Source organism: Octopus bimaculoides, chromosome 2, assembly GCF_046866305.1.
Source record: "Octopus bimaculoides isolate indiv1 chromosome 2, ASM4686630v1, whole genome shotgun sequence".
In the NCBI taxonomy this organism is placed as follows: Eukaryota; Metazoa; Mollusca; class Cephalopoda; order Octopoda; family Octopodidae; genus Octopus; species Octopus bimaculoides.
Window position 1 is genome coordinate 26,092,623 of NC_142929.1, and position 21,514 is coordinate 26,114,136.

The 21,514-nt window shown below is 34.4% G+C and overlaps 1 long non-coding RNA gene across 1 annotated transcript; it reads left to right on the top strand.

The window, feature by feature from the left end:
- Positions 1-2,722: 2,722 nt before the first annotated feature.
- Positions 2,723-20,268, top strand: LOC149136893 (uncharacterized). Its single transcript, XR_016237870.1, has 3 exons — positions 2,723-3,095; positions 17,379-17,572; positions 19,992-20,268. It is a non-coding gene; the product is annotated as an uncharacterized LOC149136893 (long non-coding RNA).
- Positions 20,269-21,514: the final 1,246 nt, after the last annotated feature.

Genomic DNA, 21,514 nt, shown 5'->3' on the forward strand with positions numbered 1-21,514 from the left:
CAGGGACGAACGTATCAAGGTCCAGCATTGAGAGAGTTTTGCACAGGTCTCCATCGACGTAGGCCTCGGAAGACGCCGCTGCTCAGGAAAAGACATCTGGAGGCTTTCCTGACCTTTGCTAGAGGTCATCTGAAGCAAGATCCCAGCTTTTGGTCAACTATCTTGCGGTCTGATGAAACAAAGTTGGCTATATGGATGCTGAATATGTCTGGAGGAAGAAAGGAGAAGCATACAAGCCGAAGAACACTGTCTCTACCGTCAAGTATAGTGGTTGAAACATGATGTTATGTGGATGCTTTTCTCCCAGTGGCACAGGGAACCATGTCAAATGCCAAGGGTTTTGTGAGAAAGGAGGATTACATCAGGATCCGTGAAGGAATCTGCTGAGGAACTCCAACTTGGCCACAACTGGAAGTACCAGGAGGATAATGATCCGAAACATACCACCAAAGTAGTGGAGAAATAGTTCAAGGACAATGATATCGACGTCCTAGAATGGCCAAGTTATAGTCCAGACCTGAATCCGATCGAGAACTTGTGGCTAGATTTGAAGACTAGAGTGATGGCTAGGAGGAAACCGACCAAGGTGACCCAGCTCGAGGCTTTCACCATGGAAAAATGAGCCAACATCCTACAGGAGACATGCAGGAAGCTTGTGAACACGTACAAGAATCGCCTAGAAGTAGTAAAAAAACAAAGGCTATGTTATTTGCCTCAGTAAATCTAGAGTATGAATAATTTTGAACATGGCATTTTTTGAAAATCCATGAATAAAATATCCCTGAAATGGAGAATTTCTTGAATTGTGTATTGTTTTTATACAAATCATAAACAAACTTGACAAAATGCATTCATTTCATCACAAAAATTTTAAAAAGTCACAAAAATTATCAAGGGTATGAACAATTTTGAGGATGACTGTAGTCTATGTAGTAACATAGACAAATTACCAACGAGGAAACATGTAATTCTTCGGCTTATTAGAAGTAGTACCTACATCTCTCTTAATTATACCGTCCTGCCTTAAAAATGAAGGTACATATTGAATAGTGTAAGTTGAGACACAACATGTCATACAAAAATGGCGGCATGGTCACACCGAGAGCGACATATTATTATGACTATTGAGGGAATTATGTGAACAAATATCCGTTTGCAGAAAGATGTGAGCATCCGATTTTTACATCCACTGTATGTTCCTGAGGCTTCTTATTTATTCATAAAGCCATTGTTGCATTATAGTAACGTTATCATTCCTAATTTATGTCACGCCCTTCTACATCCAGTGATGCATGCATATTTTATAATTCATGTTTTCACCATACTGCACATGTAATCCTTTCTCATTAGTCCAGACTCTATTTTATATGTTGAAAATACATGCTTCAGTGAAATTCCAACTAGCAAATATAGAACTGTCTTCCACCTGTTTTGACTTATATCTTATTTCTTTTACATTTTTTTTTTTTTTACCTGTTACCAGAAAATCACTGCAATTCAGAATCAGATATCAACTTGAATATATCATATCTTAATATATTCCACATCGATCCACTCTCAAAGCACAACTCTTACAGTATCTCTAAAAAGCAATTTCATTCCTCTTTTTCTTTTCTTTTAGTTATTCCTTTTCTTCAATAACACCCTCGTGATAATTTATATTCCTATAGTGCATCTAAATTGTAAATGAAATTATAATAGAGGATTTCGTTGTGCGTGATTACTCTCTTTTTTTCATTTATTTTTAACAATGAAAAATATACATCAATCACTTCAGATGTGCAAACGTGCAATCATTAGTTTATTCTGATACAGACTTTCATTAAAATCCCTAATTACCACAATTTCGTACATAAAACTTCAACGTGTATTTAACATATGCACGTCAATAGTTAACCAATAGATCCATTTAATTTTTCTCATGGCCCAGCTTGTATTCGATGCTATCACAAGCATCCTATTTCCCGTATTAAAGCTGTCACTAAGCTATATTGAACAATTCGTTTCCAACATGACAAAAGTTTACAACATGACAAAAGTTGGTTTTATAAATAAATATTAATAAAATATCAAGTTAAAATCATTTACCCCAAAACTTATGAAGACTTATTTCTATTGTTTTGGAAAACAGTAAAATCGTTCCAAACTCTTCGCGTAAAAAAAAATTTAATTACTTGAAAATTGTTCGGCAAGTATTATTTTTCAAGTAAAATTATGTTACTTGGTTGAATTATGCACACATTTTTACAAGAACACTGAGTTGTGTCTCAGAGGGTTGGAATCCGGCAGTAAAAATGTAATTTCGATCGAGCTAGCTAGCTAGCTAGCTAGATAGATAGATAGATAGATAGATGGATGGATGGATGGATGGATGGATGGATGGATGGATGGATGGATGGATGGACAATATAATATGTACATATATATATATATATACATATATATATATATATATATATATATATATATATATATATATATATATATATATATATATATGTATGTATATATATATATATGTATATATTATATTGTCCATCCATCCATCCATCCATACATGTGTGTGTGTGTGTGTGTGTGATAGTTAAATATTTCTATTCAAGTTTTGCATCGACAAAATACTAACAAAAGGGACCATAAGCTATGTGACATCTTAACATATCTGTAATCTATACTTATCCTTAGAATACAGTTGAATTTCGCATTGTCATGCAATACTTGGCATCACATTTAAAAATTGACGTCACCATTTTTGTTAGGCTGTATTAATGCTGGTCTTTGACTTCTGTGAATTAATATCACGAAAAAAGGTAAACCAATATTATGGGTCTTGATACATGACGTTGTGTGATGAAAGCAGAAGTATTTGCATTTAAAGAATAGCGAATGAATAATGAGGTTTGGAACTTTATGCACATTCATTCAGATCTGTCACTCTCTCAGACATTGACTTGACATAAATGGTAAATCTGGTGATTTACTGTCGACGCGGAGCTTTACTGTTTCGAAGATGAATTCCTAGAATAGTTTGTAGTGAGGAGTAAAGAGGCCGAAACATTTGGCCATACAGAACTTACATTATTTATATGCAACAAGTAAATATATATATTGTTTATTTTTGTTGATGTTTTATAGGTAATACTTGACGTCGAGTGGATAAATGATAAATGACATCAAAATCATTACTGTTGTGACAATCTAACTGTATTGTATATAGAAAACGGTAACGTATAATTTGGAGAAGATTTAGCTAGCATTTTTAGCAAATCGAGTGACTACGTAGTTCTCACTTTTTTACTGATAGGCTAATCAGATATCGTTTTGTAACTTACTCGAATAGTTTTGTTCTTTTTCATATGATAAATGTGAGATGCCATTTGTAAATGGCATCTTAAGAAGCTAAGCCGGTTGATGCCTGCCTCTATGAATTCTGGCAAAGACCTTTAGCCCGATGAAAGCAGCTTTTGTTAGATAGATAAGCTACATTAGTACTCATTTATTTGCTCTTTGCTGATTGCGAGAGAGAAGAAACGGGATATCGTCCGCAATAGTAGTTCGTATTACCGAATGAGAAGGCAGAAATGCAACATTCATCTAGACAGGAATTTGAATTCAGATTGTACAGGTGGGGAATGACTACCAGAGTATACAAGCCGGTGTTCTAACGAATCCGCCAGATTGTTGCCTCAACTCATTTGTAATCAATACATAAATTTTGGTGAGGAGATTTCGTAGATTTGTTTTTGTTGTTTTTAAGAACCAAGGGTTGAATAATTTCTTTGGGTTTTCTTCTAAGAATAATATGATATGTATAGTATTAAGTTTCAACTCTCTGCTTTCCGATTTAGTGTAAAATTTACCTGATATTTCTATGGAATTCAAAATATGTACTTGTAATTCAGCCGACTGTGGAACTTAACCCGTTCCTATAAACGTTTGCCAAATCAAAAGATGTGAAAATGCAAGACTTTAATATTCGAAATGCTTATTTTAACACCATAGTTAAGTAGATAAGGTAGTACTAGATTTCTATTTTCCAGAACGGAAGTTTGCATTCTCAGCAGCTGTTCATATGCATCCCCAGAGAAATATATCTATAATTATGTAAGGTTATATGTATATACTAAAGAGAATGTTATTTAAAATAGCGTTCCAGTATATCTCTGAATAACGATATACGTTTTGGTATAATGTTGAGTAAGTAAACGAACCAGGTTTTCTGCCCATTATGAATTCGCGCGTTATCTCCCTTTAAAATTCATACATTTTTGTGTGTCTCTTTTTTCGCTTTTTCCTTTATACATATTCTTTTATCTGCTTCAGTCATTTGACTGCGGCCATGCAGGAGCACCATCTTAAGGGGTTTTAGTCGAAGAAATCGACCCCAGGACTTATTCTTTGTAAGCCTAGTACTTATACTATGAGTCTCTTTTGCAGAACCGCTAAGTTATCGAGACATAATAAACACACCAATATCGGCTTCCAAGCAATGTTGGAGGGATACAGATACACAAATGCGTATATATATATATATATATATATATATATATATATATATATATATATATATATATATATATATACACGACAGTCTTCTTTTAGTTTCCGTCTACCAAATTCATTCACAAGGCTTTGGTTGGTCCGAGGCTATGGTAGAATGTACTTGCCCAAGGTACTACTTAGTGGGACTGAACCCGGAATCATGTAGTTGTCAAGCAAGCTTCTTATCACAGCCGCGCCTGCATCTGCCACGCCTGCGCCTACCACGACTGCGCCTGCCAAGCCTGCACCTGCCAAGCCTGCGCCTGCCAAGCCTGCGCCTGCCAAGCCTGAGCCTGCCAAGCCTGCGCCTGCCACGCCTTCTTCTATACCTTCTTCTATTCTTGAAATGTATTAATATATGCGATACTTATTTTAATTACTTACATAAATATCTAAATTACATTGCGTTCTTTTTAAGTCATAATTGATATCGAAATCTTCATTCTAAACAGTAAAAACTGATATTAGCAAATCAACGACACAAACACAAAATTTGTTAAATCAAATTATACATTATAATTGTGAATCAATTTACATTCAAACAAAAGGAACGCATATATGTGTTCCATATATATATATATATATATATATATATATATATATATATATATATATATATATATATATATATATATATATATATATATATATATATATATATATATATATATATATGTAATGAAAAATTAAGGACGTGAACTCTTTTCAAGAAACACCAGAAACAGAGTGGGTTCAATATACTGAGCGATTAGATTAAAGTATTAATTAGAAAGAGACAAATGTCAAGGTCAATAACATATATAACTCAATATACATATAGATAGATAGATAGAGAGAGAGAGAGAGAGAGAGAGAGAGAGAGAGAGAGAGAGAGAGAGAGAGAGAGGAGGTAGATAGATAGATAGATAGATAGATAGATAGATAGATAGATAGATAGATAGATAGATAGATATGGAACTACATTGCCCAGTGCGTAAATTTTCTTTTATGTCAGTAGAACGTGACATGATGGAGATTTAGTCCTTATTTGTCATAGATTGAGACCACGTAGAGTTCTTCCTGTTGTAAAATATCAGTGCTGAGAAAGTTATGTATAAACTATCTGCGAAACCGGTCTAGTAACTTTCTTAACTGCTATCTATTCGGATCATGAATGAAGACAATACACAGGGCATGTCATCCCCCATGCTATGACAAACCCATGAAGTAGAATTCTATAATATTCTAACTAAACAATAATAATACAACTATCTTGCAATAATCGATTCCAGCAATATATTGCAACCTTTAAGAGGCAGTATCTACAGTGAGATAAAACAAGCCATGGAAACTTAAGTAAAAGATTCCTAGAGATATATTATCTCAATAATTAGATACCTAGATATATAATATGCAATATTAAGAAAGAATCACTATTCTTTTATAGACCAAGAATTAAAAATATGCTGGGCGGGGTTGTGTATTGAAGAAAGGGACACTGTCATAAAAATTGGACACGAACTGTTAACTTTTTTTGCTTGAGAAGAAGACGCTTAGTCACGCACAGCTACCACATATGTTTATATAAAAAAAATTATAAATCAAGTAAACAAGCGAACCTTCACGTGATCGCTCGAGCTGCAAGAAATAGCAGTTAATTATAGCAGTTGACCATCCCTTTTAAAACAATATTAGAAAGTGAGAACGACAGGTTACATGATATAATCCTTTCTGTTATAGGCGCGAGGCGTGAAGTTTTGGGGGAACAGGAATAAGTCGAATACATCGACACCAATGCTCAACTAGTACTTATTTTATCTTCCTGGAAGGGGTAAAAGCAAAGTCGACCGCGGCAAAAAATTTTCCGGCGTGCCAGCTCATCGCCTTAGCTTATAGAATATAATCCAAGACAAACTGTCTGAAAAAGGGAGAGAATGGTCACGCGAGGGCTTCGGATTGGTAGAGTCGTTAGAGTGCTGGGTAGAATTTTTAGCGCTACTTTTACCGACTCATTGTGCTGAATTCAAATCAGCCGAAGTCATCTTTACGAATTAAACATTCTGAGTTCATTATCGGTCTACGGCAGTGTATCTTCAGAATCATTAGCTTGGTTGCCGTGCGGAATCTCTTCTGAGTTCGAATGTTGCGCCATTTCCAAATGTCGGAGATGGAGCTGACACATAGCATCGTATTTTAAAAGTAAGTGAAAATACAATTCGTTTGGTTCGATCATAAGATCGAACGCCGCCACCACCATCCTGAAAGGATAAAAGGAAAATTCTAGTCCCGCATGATTTACAATCAATACCTAAAGCAAAACAAGGTATATATATTTCATTTTATCTAGTTTCAGGTCATGAGCTGTGGCCATGCTGGGGCACCGACATTTAAAAAGTGACTTTCATATGCATCGGCCGGGAATCGAACCCGGGCCGCCAGCGTGGCAGGCGAGCATTCTACCACTGAACCACCGATGCTCTCTCTCTCTCTCTCTCTCTCTCTCTCTCTCTCTATATATATATATATATATATATATATATATATATATATATATATATATATATATATATATATATATATATATATTATATATATATATATATATATATATATATATATATATATATATATATATATACATATATATATATATATACATATATATATATATATATATATACATATATATATATATATATATATATATATATATATATATATATATATAGAGAGAGAGAGAGAGAGAGAGAGAGAGAGAGAGAGAGAGAGAGAAAGAGAGAGAGACTGAATGAATACTGTAATGTGTTTAATCCAACATTTTGTCGTTTTAGGAGATACTGAATAAACTTCGTATCAATAACCTTTTCTTATGTTCCATTTTATTGGCGAAACACGCCTGGCAGAGTTTTCAACTTTTGCATAAACGTGTTAGATAAAAGTTAACAATATTAAATGCTTCCTTGAAACATGCCAGCAGTGCAATAAAATCGTGCCAATTCAATGAAAGCGTATTGTTTTGAAATGAGAAACTTTGTATGCATATCTTGTTATTTGTTTTTTTTTTTGTGTATCTGCATGTGTGTGTCTATGTGTCTGTGTATATGTGTGTGTTTGTATATACACACAATTATAAATATGTGTGTGCTTGTGTGTGTGCGGGTCTGTGTATGTGTATTTCTTTTATTGCGTCGTCAATTCCTTACAATAGTACATATGTCTCAATATATCCTTGTTCCTCTTCAAAAGGAACATATACGCATTAGGAAACCAGATCGATCATAAGTAATAAATGACCACCTAACAAAAGAGAAGGAAAGATATCGCTATATGAAAGCATTTAAATACGTTTATCTGAAGGACGGCGATATCATATAGGTGTGCACTTATGTTAAGAAAACCTGAACAAAAGATACAGAAATTAGTTGCAATCCATCAGGAACGGGTAAAAGGGGATTGTTGGTAGGCTTTATCACGAAAGAGAGTGAGAAGGAAAGTGAAAGAGAGGAAGAGTGAGAGAAAAGGTGAGCTAAAGAGGGAGATAAGGTCATTCAAACTAAGGACAAAGCTTAGTAGTAGGCGAAAGAGAATTAGGGGGTCTAGAAATCAATGATTATATATGAAAACTGAACGCCAAAGAAGCAAACATTATCGGGCGTTTATGGAGATAATGTTTATATACAGAAAACATGCTTAAAAAATGGAAATGTTCATACAAATTCCAATATCTAAGGGGGGAAAAGGCATCGGAGGTGCGATGCATACCCTGTGCGGAGATAAATGTTTTCGCAAATTATACTATGCGTTGCTTTCCTATGTTTTTTAATTGAACTGGATTAAACCTTGTAAATGTTGTAAATTGCCACATTTAAGTGGCAATATACTTCACTTTATCGTGCAGTTACTGTTAATACCTCATTTAGAGAATTAACATTGCTTATATATATATATATATATATATATATATATATATATATATATATATATATATATATATATATATATATATATATATATATATATATACATATGTTGTTGTACTTGGGGATGGTCATACTGCCAGTTTAGCCAATAAAAACACACGCACTGTATATTTGGTGTTAATTTGCTTCAGCTTTATATTACATTAATCTTAATCTTATTTCGGCCAGAGTTCTTTCGTCACACTTCTGTGACCTCGTCAGTGGTCCTTTGTTTCCTTCCTTCTTATGTGTGTCTCACCTTGCTAAATATCAGCCATTGCTGATATTTAGCAAGGTGAGACACTTTTTAAGAAGGAAGGAAACAAAGGACCACTGACGAGGTCACAGAAGTGTGACGAAAGAACTCTGGCCGAATTAAGATTAAGATTAATGTAATATAAAGCTGAAGCAAATTAACACCAAATATACAGTGCGTGTGTTTTTATTGGCTAAACTGGCAATATGACCATCGCCAAGTACAACAACATCTGTTTCAACACACGATTTCACATCAAAAATCTTGCAAAACAAATATATATATATATATATATATATATATATATATATATATATATATACATATACATACATTCAAACATGATTATATACATACACACATACAGACACATACATACATACATATATATATATATATATATATATATATATATATATATGAAAGAAGGTTTGAAAATGCACTTATTTTTTAAAATATTTATTTACTTAACCGGTTTCACTACAAGAGAAAAAAGCCAGGTCAGTTCCTCCTCAACTTTATTCGATTATCAAAGAATATGTATAAGAATATGTATATGTATTTTTCCATATGTGTATTTTCATACACTGTTTTTAACAATTTCATCTTAATATAAGAGAATGTGTGATAATCAGTATGTAACACTACAAAGTTCATACAAAGCTTTATACTTTAAATATATTTTATCATCAAAGAATGTATATATGCATTTTAATACTCAAACTGTTTTTTAACATTTTTTATTATTCTCAAAGACTTTTGATAATCTTTTTCTAAAAAAGTGAAACCGGTTAAGTAAATAAATATTTTTTTTTAATAAGTGCATTTTCAAACCTTCTTTCATATATATTTCCACTCGTACGGTATTCCACAACTTTACTTTACTATATATATATATATATATATATATATATATATATATATATATATATATATATATATATATATATATATATATATATATATATATATATGTATGTATGTATATATGTATATGTATTCATTATAACAAACGTATGTATGCTATCCTCTACTGTCTTTCTAGAATTTTCAGCAAGAAATAAACGGATAATTCTTGGGGCACTGCAACAGTATTCAATACATATAATTTTCCAATTCCAGTATATCTCGTTGTGATGGAGACCCGTTTTCATAAACATTCTAAGTATTGAATTAGATTTCAGATAGTGTTATCTGTTAGAGAAAATACTTAATAGGCAAAACTGAGAATATTAGAGCCTTACAGTGCCGGTGTATATAAATATAACAAGGTAGAACACGATAATATGTTATACATATTTTTAGAATCTGTATCCATTGTGGATATATACAGTGGGTCTCAGAAATATGCATATACATTTCAACAGCTGATATATCACCCAATGTTTATTTCTTGCTAGATTTAATTCATCAGAAATTATGAAGAATGCCAGGTTAAGTACTGAACAAAGGAAATTTAACCTAAATTCTGCTGGAAGTTTGAAAATGCGGTCGATATGCAAAGACAGTTAAGGAGAGAGTGTCACACAGATCCATCTACACAATTGAATATCATCGAAGTAGAGATAAGTTTGAGACATATAGAAATTTCCAGAATGTCCACTAGGAACTTTCCAGATGACCGTGGTCAACGCCAAGCACCACAAAACAAGGAAGTGTACTAGACACGTAATGTCAACGTTCAAGAAAAGCTATGTTGCAAACGAATCGTGCGAAAGTAGTTTCAAGCATCTATCGCTCTTTGAATCGACGTCATTGGAAAAGTTACGTTCCAGTATATCTCGTTGTGATGGAGACCCGTTTTCATAAACATTCTAAGTATTGAATTAGATTTCAGATTGTGTTATCTGTTAGAGAAAATACTTAATAGGCAAAACTGAGAATATTAGAGCCTTACAGTGCCGGTGTATATAAATATAACATGACACGAACCGAAGAGGGGGGGTTGCGAGTTGTACTTAGCAAAATATGTAGAAGATGCAGACTTTCTAACAAAGATTATTTAGAGTGATTAAGGTAACATTTAAATTAAATGGCCCAATTAAACACTATAGTTGCACCTACTGGGACTTGAGAATCTGCCTATTACGAAGGAGCATTACATTAATTTGCCAAATGTTACAGAATGGTGCAGCGTGTTATCAAAAGGATTAATTGCACTATTCTTTTTTAGGGTAATGTGACAGATTTAATTAACTTGAACTTGGCGTGATAATCATTTATTCCCATCAAGATGGACCACACCTACATTACCACATTAATGCAAGGTTCTACTTTGATGAGATTTTGTCTAACAAGCAGATTATCTGAAGCGGGTCAATAGAATACGCTCCACCTTTACCAGACCTCACACCAGTAGACCGGGGTCTTTTTTTTTTATTTATATGGGGTTACGTGAACGATCAAGTTTACCGTACAAAAACAAGAATGAACACAAATACCGTAGGAAATTATTCTGGATACTAATGACTCCATTCTTTCGAGTTAACAGCAGTGCATAAACCAGAACTTTCATCAGTTTGAAAATAAGCCTTTATAGATTATTTTAAATCTGTCAGTAGAATCTATTAACTTTAGGAACTGAAACGGATTTTAATAAGCACTGATTTATACTCATTCAATGTGCCATACGTTTTGGGAGGATACCTTGAGTTGAGTATGTGTGTGTGTGTATATGTACACACACACACACATATATATATATATAAACACATACGTATTTATACATGTGTGTAAATGCATATATTTATTTATTTATGTGTGTTCGTGTGTGTCTATGTATATATATATATAGGTAGGTAGGTAGGTAGGTAGGTAGGGAGGTAGGTAGGTAGGGAGGTAGGTAGGTAGGGAGGTAGGTAGGTAGGTAGGTAGGTAGGTAGGTAGGTATATGCAGCGTTCATGCTGGAGTTGGAGAAAGTACGATTTGAGTTTTTTGAGGCGATACAGATAGTCAAAGCCTGTCGAGCAATATATGAGTATAATAGTGTATAATATGAACAGGCACTTACTTTATATAAACAAATGACACAACTAGTAAATTACAGCTGTTTCAATACCATTAATAAAAACAAGTTTTTCAAGAATAATAAAATACCGTTTTAAACATAATGAAGTTTCATCAGATACGCATATCTTCTTAAATATCTCACGAAAAATAGCAACTGAACATTTCTATAACTGCTAACGCTTTTTCAAAACCAAAACCCTTTTTAAGAGCGAGCTTAATCATAAATAATCTAACTGTTATGATTTTATTTATGCATGCTAATCACTGGTAATAAATCATTTAAAATGTTCACCCTCATATTTACGATAATATATATATATATATATATATATATATATATTTATATATCACACAAACGTACAGAATTCTATACGCATAAATATATATATATATATATTCGTCTATAAAATATGTTTTATAATTTAATTAATTCAAAATGAAAGGTTATAAGAAAATTTAACATAATTTCTAAATTCATAACTTTTAAATACAGGCTAGATAACATATACATACATATATATATATATATATATATATATATATATATATATATATATATATATATATATATATATATATATATATGTGTGTATATAGATATATATATACGTATATACACATATGTATACACATACACATGCACATATATAGATCTTCACATATATAAATAAACAAATAAGTAAATATATACACAGATATACACATATAGACATATATATGTATATATATATATATATAATATATAATATGTATACATATACATATATATAAATAGATGTGTGTATTTTTCCTTGTTACAGCATTTTATTCCTTTGGTAATATCTTCGAAACATGCGTCGGAAGTAAAAGAATTTGAATAACACCTGCGTTTAACTCCATTTATTTATTTATACATATAATACACATATATGTATACAAATACATATGTGTGTGTGTGTGTGTGTGTGTGTGTGTGTGTGTGTGTGTGTGTGTACACACTTAGATATATACAGACATACGCATATACAAATAGGTATATATATGCTTCCTTATGACACCATGTTTTCGTAATACATCTTTTTTTATGCTTTTCATCAAATGAACAAAAGTGACATGCCAAAAGTTCATATCTTAAAAGACAAACACAATTCACAATTTGGCAGTATCTTCTCGTGTCAGTCAATTAATGTGTCGTCTGCTCTGTTCAGTTCTGTAAGCCATTTGATCAAAAACATTCGTTATTTTAATGTGTTAAGCTGAAAAGGGAAATCCATCACCCTTTACTTTCGGCTTTTCAATTGTTCAATCGGCCGAACATCAGATTCGTTTAATTAGCGTGTAAGTTGCTGAGTATTCTGCCTATATTCGAACTCTTGACGTGATTCACAAGGGAAATCAGCGTAACAAGGCTGGAATTTTAAATTAATTACCGATACTAGTACATCCGACAGGCTTCCATACAATTTCCGTCAACCCAGTTTCTTTCAATAGGATTGTATCGACTCGTAACTATGGTAAAGTCACATGCACAACAAAGAGTGAGAGAGAGAGAGAGAGAAAGAGAGGGGGAGAGAGAAAGAGAGAGAGAGAGAGGGAGAGAAAGAGAGAGAGAACGAGAGACAGAGAGAGAGAAAGAAAGAGAGAGAAAGAGAGAAAGAGAGAGAGAGAGATAGAAAGAGAGAGAGGAAAGTATATATCTCTAATCTGCAGCTTGAAGCATGATCGTGAATAAATCTTTGACGATCCACTGAATCGTATTTTGTTGTTCTTGATGTTTCGCCCTAGTTCAAATTTAATTGAGTCAAATACCATATGTTACTCTACCGTTTATATCTCGTTTTTCTTTTCAACATGTCGCCTACTTTTCTACCACAGTTGACTGATATTTGAAGAAGATTTGACAGCTATTTCTAGCAGGTCGTGTAATCATACAAAGGTTTTTTTTTTCATGAGTACGTAACTGAAAGTCTGAAAATTTGCTCTTTGTGAAATATACATATCGTATAGCGTTCACAGTGGCAGAGATAGATCGAGAGAAAGAGAAAGAGAAAGAGAGAGAGAGAGAGAGAGAGAGAGAGAGAGATAGAGAGAGAGAGAGATGGAGGGAGTGGAGAGAAGAAGGGAGAGGGGAAGAGAGGGGGCGAGATAGACAGACAGAGAAGGAGAAATTGAAGAGTTTAGAAAGGTTAGCTGCTAGATATGGGAACAAATGTAATGATCCATAATCATCTCAATATATTCAGAGAATTAAAGATTGGAGCCAATATCGTAAAAACAAAAATCCATTGAAAATGCTTGGGAACGCTGTTTGAAACATACAACATTTCTAATTTCTTCCTTGCGTAGTTAAAACTAATATTGTATTGTGTACTCCTGTTTTGTTTTTCTGCAAGCTATGGAACACATTGAGGGAGAAGAATGGGAAAATTATAATCATAGCTGTTCAACTTGTCCGATTAGGTTGGTCAGAGTGATTTTTCACACGTGATCACTAACTGTATGTGTTCATAAAGCTTGAAACAATAGGAAGTAGGGGATTAAACGGGATGTAAATGTGGTAAATTTCTGCAAGATTGACCCTAACAAATATGATCTTTGTGAAGAGAATGTGGAAAAGAAGATTATGTAAAGTTGCGAGAAACACTCGGCAAGGAACCAGAAGACATAAAATTTGGGAAGTAGGTCTTGCAGAATGAACTTAGCTTAAGTTATACAAGGTCTCGCAGGTGGTGGGCTCCTCAATCCCGCAACCACTTTATGCTTAACAGCTGATGAATAGGGATGTAACTGCATCAAGACTTATAGTTTTCTCTTTCGTATCATGTCTGTTAATTAAAATGTAAGCGCTACAAAATTGTCTAACCCCCCAGCCACTGAGAAAAACACTAACTACGCCACTACCCACAATCCAGCTGTCTTTTCACCATTTTCTGTTAACGCAGGAACCTTTTCTCTCCCCCACCATTTCTGAATTAGCTGTCATGAATATATAAACGTAACCGTTAATCCTATAATTTCAATGAATAAACATTGCCGTTAACATCGACTCAAATAACCAAATGGAAAATAGCAAGAGCTAAAAAGCCGAAACAGCACATAAAACAACGCATAAAACAACGTAATTTGTGACAAGTTAATATCCGTACATAAACTTTAAAACAAAATATGCTTATCAATCCAATATTACAAATAAAATTCATGTAGGAAAGCTAGAGGAGGTTAATTATCCATTCAGATATGTAATGCTGTTTTCAACAGAGTGAACTATATAAATTAGTTTGCAGTAAATTGTATATTCGAAGACCAATCTGTGAATTTAAGAAGATATTAATGCGAGAGGGTAAGAGCATTTTAAATTACAAGCAGATCTTATGCAGTACACATCCAGGTTACACGAAACATTCAGTTGAACATAAACATTTATTATCTGGTAATTGAATTGAATTAGCTCAAGGAGTTCACTTGTTAGTTTCTATTATTTTCTCTCACTCGTTTTCTCTGTCACCTGCTGCGTGAATGTTTTTGCGCATAAACACACATACATGCTGAAGACCATAGTGGCAAAAGTCTCGTCTCGGGAGATAAACATTCAGTTTCAATTACTCACACACTCACATTCACACACATACATGTAGATAGATAGATAGATAGATAGATAGATAGATAGATAGATAGATAGATAGATAGATAGATAGATACACATGTGTCAAATACCAAATAACAAACATTCTTGATTTATTAAAATTCTCTCTACCTCTAGAGAATGTATCTTAATTACCAAGTAGCAATTATGACTAGCTCCACTTGAGAAGGCGAGATAATCTCAAGATTCAAAAATTTTGCAAGACTGAAATGCGATTAAGGAAAGAGAGAGAGACTTATTATCTAGAGATAAGAAGATAGCTGTAGACACATGTTTCTGACTTGCTTACCAGCCACATGGTTCCGGGTTCATTCCCACTGCGTGGCACCTTGCGCAAGTGTCTTCTACTGTAGCCTCGGGCCGACCAAAGCCTTGTGGGTGGATTTGGTAGACGGAAACTGAAGGAAGCCCGTCGTATATATATATATATATATATATATATATATAAAGTGAAGTATATTTGCCATTTAAATGTGGCTAACCCCTAAGGGTGGATGTTACTGTTGCTTTTAGCCCCAGGAGAACATCTCCTCCAGCTGGCTTATCGACACATATCTGTGTCCTGTCTATTTTTGCCAAGGGAAGTTATCCTTCCCATCTTGATCTGCGATACGTACGGACCCGAGTTTCAGGGTTATTTCCCTTCTTCAGCGTACGATAATCGCCGACCTTCGATGAGAATGACAATCCCTTGGCAATATATAAGTCTTTTTCCAGTGAAGTTATTCACTGATATTGAAATAGTGAAAACAAGCAATGTTAAATCTCTGAACGAGGTGTTAACAGTAACTGCACGATAAAGTGAAGTATATTTGCCATTTAAATGTGGCTGACCCCTAAGGGTGGATGTTACTGTTGCTTTTAACCCCAGGAGAACATACTTCACTTTATCGTGCAGTCACTGTTAACACCTCGTTCAGAGATTTAACATTGATTGTTTTCACTTTTTCGATATCAGTGAATAACTTCACTGGAAAAAGACTTATATATTGCCAAGGGAGTGTCATTCTCATCGAAGGTCGGCGATTATCGTACGCTGAAGAAGGGAAATAACCCTGAAACTCGGGTCCGTACGTATCGCAGATCAAGATGGGAAGGATAACTTCCCTTGGCAAAAATAGACAGGACACAGATATGTGTCGATAAGCCAGCTGGAGGAGATGTTCTCCTGGGGTTAAAAGCAACAGTAACATCCACCCTTAGGGGTCAGCCACATTTAAATGGCAAATATACTTCACTTTATCGTGCAGTTACTGTTAACACCTCGTTCAGAGATTTAACATATATATATATATATATATATATATATATATATATATATATATATATATATATATATATATATATATATATATATATATATATATATGTATGTATGTATGTGTGTGCGTCTGTGTTTGCCCCCCCCCCCCCCCACCAACATCGCCAACCGATGCTAGTGTGTTTACGTTCTTGTAACTTAGCGGTTCGGCAAAAGAGACCGGTAGAATAAGTACTAGGCTTACAAAGAATAAGTCCTGGGGTCGATTTTCTCGACCAAAGGCAGTGCTCCAGCATGGCCACAGTCAAATGACTGAAACAAGTAAAAAAGTAAACGTACATGCTCACATACACACACACACACACACACACACACACACACACACACGCACAGACATACGTGGGTTTGTTTTCATTTTCGTATGCCAGTACTTTAATTCTATTACTATTTCCGATCATGTATTTTACGAGGTCATTAATAGTACAATCACCGTCACCACCTCGACCAAATTAGTGGCCTTGTACCTATATTAGAAACAATTATTAATATTATTGAAACAGTAGTAGAGAATGGTCATGTCTTGTCATATTAGTTATATTCATTTACTCATTATAGTTAATTAATTCCATGTAGTATAATTAAAATAAATGTCATTCATATATAGGATAATCAATTATACTGTAGATATCGAAATTTATAGGTTTTGCATGTATGAACCTGTAGAAATATTATCACTTAAATCAATCAAGTTTCAGATTACAAGAGAGTCGAACTCGTTCCTTTCAAGTCTCAAATGAAATGACACCGAATTTATTTCGTATGCGATGTTTGGAAGTCTCTAGGGCTGTAAAACTTCGGTGATGTCGTGGGGGTCACTCGACACACCTTATATATTGACAAAATACACTGTACCTGAAGTTTACTTCGATAGCTAATTTTACAGGTACGTATATCTTTTACTTTGAGTAATGACAGATGTTCTCTGATACAAAAGCTGACCTTCAGTAATTTATACAAGCTCTGAGTAGAGAAGCGTTTTTGGTTTAGAACTATTGTTCAGGTTTAAATTCCTTTATATAGAAGGCCTGAAATGTAAATGGAAGGATGCAGTCCATTAAGTCGACTCCACTGCTTGACTTGTACTTCATCTAATCAGCCCCAAAGGGATGGAAGACACAGTCGCCATCGGTAGAATTTGAACTCAGAACGTAAAAGCCGGAACAAATACCACAATTCATGTGGGTTTTGTCCTTTTTATCTCTTTGCTGTTGCTTCGGGGCATACTGTTGCTGTTGTTGCCTATATAGCCGGCGATGTGGGAGCCGTTAAGGGATGTTGACGTTGTTGTAGTGTTGCTTTCATCCTTGCAGCTCATGCACAATCAGTGTTGATGAAGTTACACGTTGTTGTTGTTGTTGGTATTGAGGTCGGTGACGGTGTTGTACTTGCTTATGCTTATTTTTGCTGTTGATGCTTGCAGTGGTAAACGTCTTCCAGATGTCACTCTCTGTTGTTGGTGCAAGAGAAGGCTGTCAGGTAGTCAGTATTGGTTTCTATAGGATGCGGAATTCAGGACATCTAAATAATTTTTGATTGAGGCAGGTGGCCAGTAATTCATCGGACGGGGCTAATTGATTAAACTGGTCCCAGTAACGGAGTACCACTTTATTTCGAAGAGAAAGTTGACATCGGCGCTATTTTGATTTAGAACATCACTAAATATCGGTTCCAAATTTTGGCACAAGGTCAGCAATTTCGGGGAAGGGGCTAAGTGCTCACCTGGTACTCATTTTATCGACTCCGAAAATATGAAAGGCAAAGACGATTTCAGCGAAATTTGAACTCAGAAAGTAAAGCCAGAAGAAATAGCGCTAAGCATCTTGTCCGGGTGCTAACGCTTCTGCTATCGCGCCATCTTAATATCGGTCATCATAATACAAAAATAATTAAGAACAAGAATATTCCCAAAACAATTTAGTTCATTTCCCATAAATCTATTATAAGCAGAGCCAACACGCTGTTAATTGCCATGTTTACTCATAGGATTTTCCAGTTCAAGTTTCATCGTATCGTATTTGGTAATCAGTGGCGTAAATATTAGCTCCATTTATTTTTGGAACTTTTTGGGAAGAACGACTATTCTCGTATCCTGCTGCTTCTGCTGCTGCTGCTGCTGCTGCTGTTCCTACAACTATTACTGCTACTTCTGCTGCTACTACAACTGCTACTGTCACTATGTTCATGTTGCTCCTAACATTACTGTTGCTAAAGTGAATGCTGCTAGGATTATTGCTGTTACTGCTACTCCTACAGTAACCACTACGACTACAACTACTGCTGCTGCCGCTGCTGCTGCTGCTGCTGCCAATACTACAACTGATACTGCAACTAGAAATACTAATACTACAATTAGTACAACTTCTAATACAACTTGTAATAGTAGTAGTAGTAGTAGTAGTAGTAGTAGTAGTAGTAACAGCAGGAGCAGCAGCAGCAGCAGTAGTAGTAGTAGTAGTAGTAGTAGTAGTAGTAGCAGTAGTAGTAGTAGTAACAGCAGCAGAAGCAGCAGCAGCAGTAGTAGTAGTAGTAGTAGTAGCAGCAGCAGTAGTAGTAGTAGTAGTAGTAGTAGTAGTAGTAGTAGTAGTATTAGTAGTAGTAGTAGTAGTAACAGCAGCAGCAGCAGCAGTAGTAGTAGTAGTAGTAGTAGTAGTAGTAGCAGTAGTAGTAGTAACAGCAGCAGCAGCAGCAGTAGTAGTAGTAGTAGTAGTAGTAGTAGCAGTAGTAGTAGTAACAGCAGCAGCAGTAGTAGTAGTAGTAGTAGTAGTAGTAGTAGTAGTAGTAGTCGCAGCAATATTTGCTGCTATTGGACGTCGCTTCAACTGGAAGATGTTCGATTGATCTGCAAGAGATAGCAACCAACTCTTCAAATCACACCCAATCTTTTTCAATATGGACAAGACACATTAGATAATGTCGTTCTACATACGCCTAAAAGGACGTGGGTGGTCATAACTGAAATGCATTTCATCATAGGTGTGATCGATCAAGATTGACGCAGGCTAAATAACATCGATATCGCTGCTGCTGTTGTTCTTAATCGCATTTCTGTACACGTCCATGATTTTCATAATGAAACAGTTTTGTGGTTTGAATACTCGCTTTTTATATTGCTTTTCCTCTGCTTTGAATTCTAGTTCACCAAACATACATCCTGGCACCATTGTTTACCCAGGATGTGAAGAGCCTTACTGTTATAGTTGTTTGTGTTGTCGTTATTTTTAATTTTTGTTGTTATTATTGTCGTTGTTGTTAGCAAAAGGGGAGGTCATATTGAGCTAATATATTTAATATATTTTATACAGAAAGTATTAAAAGCTGACAAGAATTATGTGACGAGGAAAAGACGATATTATTCTGATTTCCCAAGAAACTACGGAAGAAAACTCTGGACATGTTTCGGTATTATTATAATTTCCTCGGTGAAGCAGATCCCCACATTCTTAACGAAACGGTAACGAAAGAATTACTATGGAGATGTAAACGATTGTATACTGGATGACGTACGGAATCGATTATTTGCAAAATAAATAATCTAGAAATGCTTTATAACTCGTAAAACAATAGTTCAACTGTCGTTTATAAATTTAGTGTCCAAAGAGAATAGAAAGCTCTAACTAGTGGTTATTATCTGGCTAGGAAAATATTCAACAAGTAACTAAATTACTTTACATTTACCTATATTTTCGTAAAATACACATTTAAATCCAGATATATCTTTATCATTTGGATGCGCCTCGAACGCCTTTGATCATAACTCTGTTTGTCCAAGACTGACCCGAAGCTAACTAATAATTAAATTATATGCATAGGTGCAGGTGTGGCTGTGTGGTGAGAATTTTGCTTCCTAACCTCATACTTCCGGGTTCAGTCCCACTGCGTGGCACTTTGGGCAAGTGTCTTCTACTAAAACCTTCAGCCAATCAAACCCTATTGAGTGGATTTGGTAGACAGAAACTGAAAGAAGCCGTCGTATATAAATCTATGTGTGAAGCAAGTGAAAGATAAATATATAGGAAAACGCAAGCACAATGTCTTAAAATGCATCACGTTTGTGCCGATTCGAAGTAAATTCTCTCTAAAAGCTATACTTCTTCTTACACGTTATTTATACATAACATCTAATCAAACTCTTCCAGAAAAATATTTATAGTGATGTAATGATATTTCGAGAATACGTTAATCGTTATGTTCCTTTTGCTTTAATTCCTATTATTTTATTTATATTTTGTTTCTTTTTAATTTTATATGTTATTGATTCTCAGTTCTATTTACATATTTATTTCCTTTTCACATTTAAACTATGATGAAATGTATCAATAGAAAATCGTCGAATGTCCTTGAAGTCCCTGTTGATGCAAAATATATTTATCACAAACATTATGTGTGTGTGTGTGTGTGTGTGTTAATGCATATGTTTACATATGTTCGTTATGCTTGCATATGTCAATGTATATTAATTAGATAGATACAGAGAGAGATAAAGAGAGAAAGAGAAAGAGACAGGCAGACAGACAGACAGACAGATAGATAGATAGATAGATAGATAGATAGATAGATAGATAGAAACAGATATATGCTTATGTGTTCAGGAAGGGTTAATAGATGCGTGAATATTTATTTGTGATTTATGGCGTAAATGTTAAACTGTCATCGCGTAGGTACTATATTTACATTTCTATTACATAAATAACATTGGTAAATAACATGCTAAGTCTCAAAGTTTAATAGAAAAGAAAACTGTTGGGGCTATGACGTAAGTGATAGCTAAATTTCTCAAAACAAGTTGACGCACAATTCTATCCCAATCTTCTTCTGGAACTTGGTT